The sequence below is a fragment of the Callospermophilus lateralis genome, chromosome 15 (genome assembly GCF_048772815.1).
Source record: "Callospermophilus lateralis isolate mCalLat2 chromosome 15, mCalLat2.hap1, whole genome shotgun sequence".
Classification (NCBI taxonomy): Eukaryota; Metazoa; Chordata; class Mammalia; order Rodentia; family Sciuridae; genus Callospermophilus; species Callospermophilus lateralis.
In genome coordinates, this window is record NC_135319.1 from 34,242,084 (window position 1) to 34,252,671 (window position 10,588).

Genomic DNA, 10,588 nt, shown 5'->3' on the forward strand with positions numbered 1-10,588 from the left:
CTGCATTGCTATCTACTGTTCAACCTTTCAGCTCTTTCAATCCTCAGATAACCAATTCTCTGGGCTGTAGTCTTTCTGTTTCAGTACTGGGAATGGTATTTGTTTTCCTGGTTGCATCCCAGTTATAGGATGTACACATCTTCAACTCAAAATTGGTCTCTAAATTCATATACCAATTTGGACTTCTAGCACCACATTGAGTTCCTATTGTTATAATCTCCAATATTAAAACAATGGTTCACTGAAGTTTTGGTTTTCTTTTGTTGAGACTGAAGTTCTTGTTTACATATCATTGACCATTCAGGTTCTCTCTCTCTCTTTTTTTTTTAACATTTATTTTTTTTAGTTGTAGTTGGACACAATACCTTTTATTTTTATGTGGTGCTGAGGATCAAACCCAGGGGCTTCGCACATGCTAGGCGAGTGCTCTACTGCTGAGCCACAACCCCAGCCCTCAGGTTCTCTTTTTGATGAACTGCTTGCTTGTTATTTTTCCATCTGCTTCTTTGTTGATTATAAGTGTGGAAATTATATTCTCCCATTTTTTTTTTTTTTTGTCTTGTCCTGTTAAGTTTTCTTCTGGGTTTAGGGGCATTAAGGGGCACTAGGCAGGGGGACAGTGGGAAAGAAACACTAATTCTCCAATGTTAGTGTTTAATAGAAGTTTCTAGTTTTAGTGAACTTCTCAAGTAGTTTTACTGTTTCCACAAGCTGCATAGAATGTCACTAATGAGACAGGATCCACCAATCATGAGCTAAGTTGCAAGACCAGACTACCTGTATTGACAGTTTTCTACAGCCTATATCCCCTGGACAGAGTGTGTGAAGTTATGTGGCTTTCAGCAGGCTAGCTAAGGGACCATACATCTGCATTTCCTGACCATGTAGATGGCCAGACTCAAAAGAAGCCTCAGGCTCTATATGCTGCAGATCCTAGCTAGTAGACTGGATTATGCATGGCTTTACTGGGGGTACCTCCCAGGCGTTTTCAGCCCAACTGTTCTTCAGACTCAGCTAAACTCAAGCCTATGAGAACTTTTTTTTTTTTTTTTTTCAGTTTATACTGAGCTGGCTTGGAAAGTTTATTGAACAGAGCACACTCCTGAAACATAAGCAGCTCTGTTCAATGTGGCCAACTGAATGCCAAGAGCTGTATTGGGCTAGAGCAGAGAACACACAGTCCAGAGCCTAGCAGTACAACAGAAAGCAGGGAAATCCAAGCATGGCTACTCAGCAGGCTGAGGAAAATGAACTCATAACCATCTTTATGCTTCCATGGCCTACAGGCCTACATATTCATCTCTCCATTGGGAATAGCCGCATCCAGCATAACCCCTGACCTCCCTTCCCAGGCCGGCTCCCCCGGAACAAAGGTCAGAGTGTGGATAATACTTGCATTTTGAATAGTTAGTTATTTCTTCCAGATGCTTTAAAGATCCAAACAATTAATGAAAAGCTCACACTTTTGCCCCTTTTATGTCCTTATCAGCTGGGTTCTCACCTCTTACTCTTCTCATCTACTCTTTGTAACATTTACTTTATACTGAAAAACCAGCCTCTATCTCAGAGCAAAGCTTGTAGAAGGAAGGGACATGGCCTTTATCCTTGGAAAAACCCACAGAGCACTCCTAAGCACATTCCCACCCTGCTAAGTTTATCTACAAGTAATAGGAGAGATCTGCTGCGACAGATGTCCCTGACTCAGTCAGGCTAGGTGGGGATCCATAGCAGCCCCCTAGCAGCCACCAATCAGCATGAGACAGGGAAATACCTGGGATGCCAGATGACCCCCCCAGTAGTTTATGGTGGTTGATAACAAGTTGGGAAACCATGTAGTTCAGCACATACACCCCTCTTGGCTTAAACCAATCAGTTCAAATGAATACTCCTTTTGTACTAACCAATCACCCCTACCCAACTTGTTCCCGCCAGTGAATGTGATAATCATGTTTTAGAGTTGTTATTTGATTTTCCTGCGGTGTGTGATGATTTGCTAAAAGAAGCTATGATGTATGTGAAGTCCCTGCCCTCTCCAAAGAATGTATAAAAATGTTGCAAACCCTGGGTTTGGGGCCTCTCAGCGTCACCAGTTGCTGTGTGTGTGTGCGCACGGAGGACCGAGCTAGCTCGCAATAAACACCTCTTTGCTGCTTACATCGATCTTGGGTCTCTGGTGGTCTTTGGGGGTCCCAAATTCAAGCATAACAATACAAACTCAAGAAAATTTGAATGTATGTTAATGTATCTCCCTGTTTTTACATAGAAATAGCATATTATCCAGGTGGTTTTTGTTTTGTTTTTGGTACTGTGGATTAACCCAGGAATGCTTATCCACTGAGCTCCATCCCCAGCCTTTTTAAAATTTTTTATTTTGAGACAGGGTCTTGCTAAGTTGCTTAGGGCCTTGCTAAATTGCTGACGCTGGCCTTGAATTTGTAGTCCTCCTGTCTCAGCCTCCTGAGTCACTGGGATTATAGGTATGTGCCACTGTACCTAGAAACAGGTGGGGTTTTTTTCTTTTTTTAAAAATATTATTTTTTAGTTGTAGTTAGATGTTGGACACAATACTTCTTTATTTTATTTATTTATTTTTATGTGGTGTTGAGGATCAAACCCAAGGCCTCTCACACATGCTAGGCAACCGCTCTACTGCTGAGCCACAACCCCAGCCCCTGTTTTTAACTACAGATTTTAAGACACAATACCTTTATTTTATTTATTTTTATGTGGTGTTGAGGATAGAACCCAAGGCCTCTCACACATGCTAGGCAACCGCTCTACTGCTGAGCCACAACCCCAGCCCCTGTTTTTAACTACAGATTTTAAGACATGTTTGATCAATAATTTTTAACTCAGGTTTTGATTTAACTACCTATTTCTTGTGAATTTACGATGTCATTTTAAAGCAGAAAGACCACCCCCCCAACCATACACACACCATAATTAAGCTTCTCCTCTTGTCAGAAAGCTTTTTACAAAGAGTTGTCTGAAGCATTTCACAGAGTTCTGCAGAGAGCTCAATGCTTTTTGAAACTACCTTTTTCTTGTAAATGCCAAGTTTGCAGACAAAACAGCTGAAACTTCTGTCTAGCCTAAGAATATGGGACAAAGAGTAGCTATTATGTTCCCACCCACTCCCCCTGTCATGTAGCCATCCCACTGACCATGAATCTAGAGGTTTTTAGGCATTGGGTCCCTCTGGACAGCTGCAGCTAGTTCCTGAAATTCCACAAGTATGCAGCCTCATCTGTCCTAATCAATTTGGATAATTTTTCTTTACCACTTTCCTACCACAATTTTTTATTGTTTATTTATTTATATTTGTATTAGGGATTGAACCCAGAGGTGCTTAACCACTGAGCCATGTCCCCAGCCTTTTTTACTTTTTATTTGGAGACAGGGTCTTGCTAAATTGTTTAGAGCCTAAGTTGCTGAATCTGCCCTTGAATTTGCAATCTTCCTGCCTCAGCCTCCTGAGCCACTGGTGTTATAGATTCCTATCCAATATTTAAGTTTTATAAAAATCAGTGGTCAATCTGCAGTCTAAGACAGAAGTAAGACTTGGCTATAAACAAGGTGACTTATTTATTTTTCAATATTTCAAAATCAGGAGAAGTTTCTCTTTATTAAAGAAAATCTGAGAACAGACCAAGGCACAAAGAAGAAAATAAAATTTAAGAGTAATTCTATTATAAGACATATTCAATGATAACTGTTATATGCTTAGAACTCCAAAATGTAATATTTTAAAATACATATGTTGAGTGTCCTAGTAAAATTCAACATATTTTAAACTTTAAAATGTAAAAACATTAACTTACTATAAAATCACATATATTTGAAATTTCCAAGTTCATTCTTGACAATAATATGATATATTGATGTATGTTAACTTCTCTACTTTTTAATATTTCTTTTGAAATCAAAGTTATTAATATATCTTAATTGTACAAATTAATGGGCACATTTATATATAGGAGAATATATATATATATATATATATATATATATATATATATATATATATTCTCTATTTTAGAAAGGGGTCTTATAATAGAGGCATATACAAATTGTGTGCTTAGTGTAAGGAACTGCATCACTTTTATTCCATTCAAAGTACTTCAACAAATATTTACTCACTACTTTCTAATAGTACTTTCTTATATTTGTGTATAGTATCACAGTTTACAAGAGTCTTATTTGCTCTTCTGAATGCCCCTTTGAGGGAAGCAATGTTATCCTCATTGGCTGGACAAAAAGAATGAGAATCAGAGAGGTTAGGTAACTTGTTTAAGGCTACCTAACTAGTTTGGTATAAGAGTTAGAGGTTTGTACACCAAGTCTAGTTTTCATTCTGCTACTGTGGTAGGGAAAAGAGAAATAATCTGTGTTCCTAGGCCTCCTTAGACTTACAATGTAGTTAATGAAGCAAGCCCCAAACCATTAGATATCCAGTTAAGAAAACATTTAAACTAACAGAGGTAAAAATGACTATGCTCATTAGACCCTATGCTGTTCCATTAAGCCAGTGTCCACCACTTCTCCAGGTAACCTACTTAGTCTTCTTCAGGCATGTATGGGCCCTGCCTATACCTCAAAGGCTGTGAAAGAAAAGAGACCTCTTGATGCAAAATGAGAAGAGATTTTGGCTGAGTTCTGGTCCTGGGAGTTCTAGAACATAGGCAAGCAGAAGATGTGCATTCTACCTGTAGTGGAGTCTTTTCACTGACAGTAAGAATTACATCTTAATTGTCTTTCCTCTGGCTTAAAAATGTGTTTTACATATTTAATCATTCATTCATGTTTAAATTAAATAGGTATCATGGAGAACCCAACATATACCCTAGGGCACCCTGCTAGCCCTAAAGGGAGACAAGATAAATAAACTATGCTTTATCCCCTTAAGGAGCTCCATTTCCACATTCTTTTTCAGGTTACTTGGGCAAACAGATTTCAAGTGCAGCATGTTAGATAACAGTCCACGCTTTCAGCCCAGACACAACTTAGAAAGCTCTGACAAGGTATCACTTAGCTACAGCATAGCCAAGAGTTTTTTAAAATCTTTTTTTGAAATCGATCTTTTGAAGACAAGATCTCTGTCCTAGGACAAGGACTCAAAGGCTGTAATGCCCAACATGGAATGCATAAAATAATTCACATGGAATACAGGAAGAAAATATTGTTTCTTTTACTGTTTCTCTTACTGGAAACATGTCATGTAAAATATGTTAGTACAACAGTATATACATACATATACATTTTATGAATAAATATATATATATATATTTATTATGCTGGGTACCCAATAATATTTTATTGATGAGGTAGGCATCAGAACTTAAGTTTTACTATTCTAAAACTATAGTTACACTCCCTCTCTTTTCTAAACAGTGTGTTGAAAAACTCATTGGGGTAGCTTTACAAAGTCATTAAGATTGAATTTGGCCCACTGTCTGGGAAGAGAATTATACAAGGATTCTAGAATGGTAGTATTCTAAGAAGGCCCATAGATTGTGCCCAATCTAACACAGAAGAATAATAGAATTCTTCTTAATCTTAGTATGTCCCTCCTTTCCTGTCAGGATCCAGAGTTTTAAGAGTTTACTTTGCGGGGGAGTAGGGGGGACTTGGAGAATCAATCTTTTGTTTATTTTGTTGCTGGAGCTCTTTTCCCAAGTTACCACTTAGCTATTTTCCCAAGTGAGTGCCATACTTCATCATCACCTCCTTTATCCTTGCTTCTCTTCTAGCTGGAGTTGGAGGAACAACACTTGGAGTTCTAAATTCCCGTCTCTCTGCCAGATATTTACATTTGGCTGTAGATGCGCAGAAGACTTCCTCACAGGTCAGTTGCTGAGCATATTCTGCCAACTTTACTGACAAGTGTAGGTTTTCCTCCACCTGTGCATTGGACACTTTGCCTACTTTCTTGCCCAGGAATCCGTCTTCCTCACATAGCTGATTTCTGGATTGAACATTATTTTTAGCTTTCATCTGAAGTGTTAAATTTTCTTTTTCTCTATTCTGTCTCTGCCTGCACCTCTGTGGAATCATCATTGACAGCTTCTGCAAAATATAGGTAGTGATTCACTAAAAGAAACACTAACCTATGATAATTCAAAAGGTACTTAGGTACAGAAAGTAGGTTGTGATTATTTGAACTGCAAAAAGAATTTTAAAGACAGATTTTTAAAGACATCTTCTTGATGTATGCACATTCAGCGACCCAGACTGGTGAAACTCTTGTACCTTTTAAAAATGTGCCTAAAAAGGTTCACAGAAATCTCAATTGTGTTTGATTGTTCTGGAAAACCTTCTGCTGTGTAAGTATACTTGAAGTATCCCTGTCCTCCAGTTCAGGCCTTCACTGAAGTCCTTGTTCCGATTGCCTATATTTTGAGATGGAATTTGAGAAAACTGCCTTATCTACACAGCAGATAAACCAGGCAAACCTTCTCCTGGCTTTAGGGTGTTAATAATGTTGAAACGCTCATAAAAAACCAGGACCTCCTAGGGACAGAGCCAGATTGGCAGAGTAGTTTTTGGGTAAGTTATTCTGGGAGATATTTTCTTCCAAAGCCAAGGGTTAGTGGCATATTAATAATGCATATAATTAGCTAGGGAAGGCTAACTGCTGTAAGAAATAGACCCTCTGATGTTAATTGGCTTAAACACAATAGAACCATACTTCTTGCTCAAATGACAGATTTGGGCAATATGAAGAATGGCAGGGTGGCTTTCCATGAGGCAATCATCCAGAATGGTGATCCTCGACCTCTTCAACTCATTGCTTTCACAATCGGTCCAAGAAGCAGCTCCATTCCAGCCATCTAGAATACAGCTAAAACATGGGGAAATGTGCATGGCCAGGTAGAATGGAGCAACCCTCACTCTGCTAGAACACAATTACACAACCATGCTGAATTTGGAGGGAGACTGGGAAAGAGGCTGGGTGCACCCTGAAGACTAAAAGGAGAGTATGGTACCAGTCTCTGCCTCAGCATACTTATCCTTTTGTTCATGGAAAAATTAATCTCAAAGTGACTATTTACCAACCAGTGAGAATGGACTACACATTCAGAGTTAGCTTGAGATCCCGTTCTCAGCTGGACAGGTGGCCTCTCATTTTATAGAGGACTACAAACCTCTTCTAATGTAGTTAAATGGCACAGAGTGTATCTGGGTGTTTCACCAAAAGTTTAAAGGTGATCAGTCAGTTTCTACTGGAGGAACAAGAAGAGGCGACTCCTCTGGAACTGGACACTCTAGTGTAGCCTACCTCCTCACCAGAGCCTGTGACCCAGCTCTCCTGGGTATCTGCAAAGCCAGTGTGTATTGCCTTCTTGATCAAGAAAATTTTGGTTTTATCTTTGCAAATAGAAATAATTCTTCAGCTGAAATTGCCTACTTGTTATCTAGAAAAGCAGGAGGAATCCCTTAGCAGGAAAGTGTCCTGGCAACCCTGCCCCAAATAGGGGCCAATAGATGGTCTGGGCAAATGCAGGGAGATTTTCATCTTTTGGAGAAACTAATATATAGGGCATCAGCTGAGTTTCCATTTCAGTGCAACTTAAGCCTGAGTGATAAAGGCAGCATGTTCTGCGAACCTTATATTATATAACCCTCATGTGATTCAGGGCTGCTATTTATAGCTTTCCATTGTGTGGGACTCTGCACTGGGATGCAGCCTCCTCCTCCAGTGTCCCAGGAGGAGGTCAAAATGACTGCATTTATACCATGCTTATACCTAGCTCAGGTCTTTCAAAAGTGTTGTTTTATTTTCTGTACTAAGTTTTGGCTTCTACCTTACCCTAAAGTTCAGTTGTTCATTCAGTTATACATCCATCTCTCCAGTTAACAAATATTTGATGACTGCCTACTAGGTATGGAGGATACAAAAATAGAGAAAGACACTTCTGGAGTGTAGGTGGAGAGATTGAAAAATATTTATTCGTAGTCTTCATCTCGGACAAATTAAGACAGTGTTTGGGTGGTGAGTTTAGGGCACAGGTATAACTTTAAATCTCCAAGAGACTGCAATGCACAGCCAAGACTGAAAATCCCTAGAATTTCTAGGCCCTGAAGCCAAGGGAATGTATAAAATCTAATATTACAAAGAGGAGGACTAGGAAGAGAATCAAATAAAGGGAATTCTAAGCAGACGTTGAGGAACAGTAGAGAGAAAATTGGGAAGTTGATGCAGAGGAAGGAAAATAACTTTGGGGTCATATCAATCTGTGATGGAATTTCAGCTTTTGAACTTCGTAGCTTTGGGTAATTCTGGAAAAGTCATTTACCCTTTTTAAGACTTTGCTTCCTCTTTGTAAATGAAGATAGTAAGAATCTTCACACCCAGGGATTGCTGTGTACCAGTGGTTTTTGTTATTATCTGTAGTTCAGAAGGAGAGATCAAGGACAAGCAATTAAAATTTAAAAATAAAATTTAAAGATAAGTACGGATCCCAAGAGATTTTCTCTTGCTTCTAAAATTGGGGTGAAGAGCATTATTTTTATCTTCAAACAATATGTTGTTAACTAGAATGTGACATTTTATCAATTAAGATAAAAATGAAACCACATGTTTTCAAAAGGCCCATTTTGGGGGATGACATGGTAGATAGAGAGTGCTTGGGCCTTTCTGGGGTATCTTTCACTTTCCTCTGGCAGTCACTTTCTTCTCTTGCACTAGAAGTAGAATGTCCCAGCATTCTGAGTGAGTTAAAGCAACAGATAATGTATGGTTGAGATGTCCAGGTATCATTCTTTCTGGATATTTAACTAAGCACTGTTAGCACAGTTTTCTGGTGATTGACTATGCCCATAAGCAGATACATATATTTACTGTATTCCTTTTTTTTTTTTCATTTGTAGTGTGCTGGTTTAAGCAGTACTTTTTACTTTGACAATATATCTTGGAGATTATTCACATCAACCCATAAAGAGCTTTCTTCATTTTTTTTATAGCTTCACAATATTCTTTTATGTGGATATACTATAATTTATTTAACCAATATTCTGTTAGTGGATATTTGGAATGTTTCAGTCTTTTGCTATTTCAAACATTGCTGAAATGAATGGCTGTGCACATGTGGCATTTTGCACAAATGAGCATCTTTTACGCCATAAATTCCTGGAAGTGGAATAGCTGGGTCAAAGGTACCTACATTTGTAGAATGCCCTTCACAGAGATTTCCACTGTGTGGAGCTTTGGACATATTCCCATTTATACCAGCAAAGTAGTTTGCCTGCTTTCCCAAGCCCTCACTAACACTGTCTGCTACTGAAGTTTGATTTCTGCCAGTTTGCCAGGTACAAAATGAAACTTCCAGAGAGTGTACCTCTTCAGTTGTCAGAGGCCTTGAGCTCTTTTCACAGTTAGGACTCATGTAGGTTTTCTTTGCTGGGAAGAATTGGTTCATATCTTTTGTCTATTTTCCAACTGAATCATTGTTCATTGCTGATTTTAAGAATTCTTTATATACTTAGGAAAAGTAAAACTGAGCCTATTACAAATACATTTTTCCTTTCAGTTTTGTCTTTTCTTTTGATTTTTCTGGAGAATTTTGTGGCTTCTGTATTTTGTGTCTGCCATATGTAGAAAGACATTCTCCACTCATATTTTCTCACAATTTTCTATATCACATGATATTGTCCCCCTCTGGAATTTGTCACAGTGTAAGGTATGAGATATTATTAGATGGCTATCCAATCACCCAAAGCCTTTAATTGAATAATTTATCTTTATTGATTTAAGAGGCTATTCTTTAACATACATTAACTCTAACATATACTAAATTTCCATATGCCCTTGGGCCTATTTTTTGTCATTCTATTCTTTCCATTGACCTTTCTATTCAATTATTAGCACTTACACATTTAAATTGCTATTGATTTATAATAAGCTTTAATTTCTGATTTATAAAAGATCTGGAAAGTATTCTTTTTCATAATTTTCTTGGCTACTCTTATTAATTTTTCTATACAAATTTTATTATCAACTAATTTAGTTTAAAAAGCTAGTATTTTATGGGAATCATATTACACTTACTGATTAACAAAGGGAACTTACAACTTTATGTGTATTGTAACCTTCATAGCAAGTGCACCTGCCCTATGGTTAATCTGTTCACATCAGATACAATGCTATTCTGCCCCAGAGGCCAAGGGAGTGAGGAGGAAGAGAGGTAACTAGAAAAGTTTAACCCAACAATACATCTTCCTAAGGTGTAGAGCAGATAACCTCTCTCTTTCATGGAAACACCAGGAGAACAATGGGTAAAAGGCCCTACCACTACTGAGAAATGCAGAGGGCACCTGGTAGGGATATTCCTCCCTATAATGTGTTTACTGATTCTTTAAAATAATCTTAAAGGTCTTATAATTCTACAGATTTGAGTCACTAAAAGTGTGTGGAGTATTTCACCTGCTGAAAGAACAGGGAGAGGCAGGTGTAAAATAAAAAGTGTGAACTTTAGAGCCCCCATGGTACTCAGGTCAGATCCAGTTCTACCAGCTGTGATCTGGGGCAATTAATTTTTCCAATTTTCACCTTTCTTGCCTTTATAATTTCTTTGTAAAATTGTCAGGA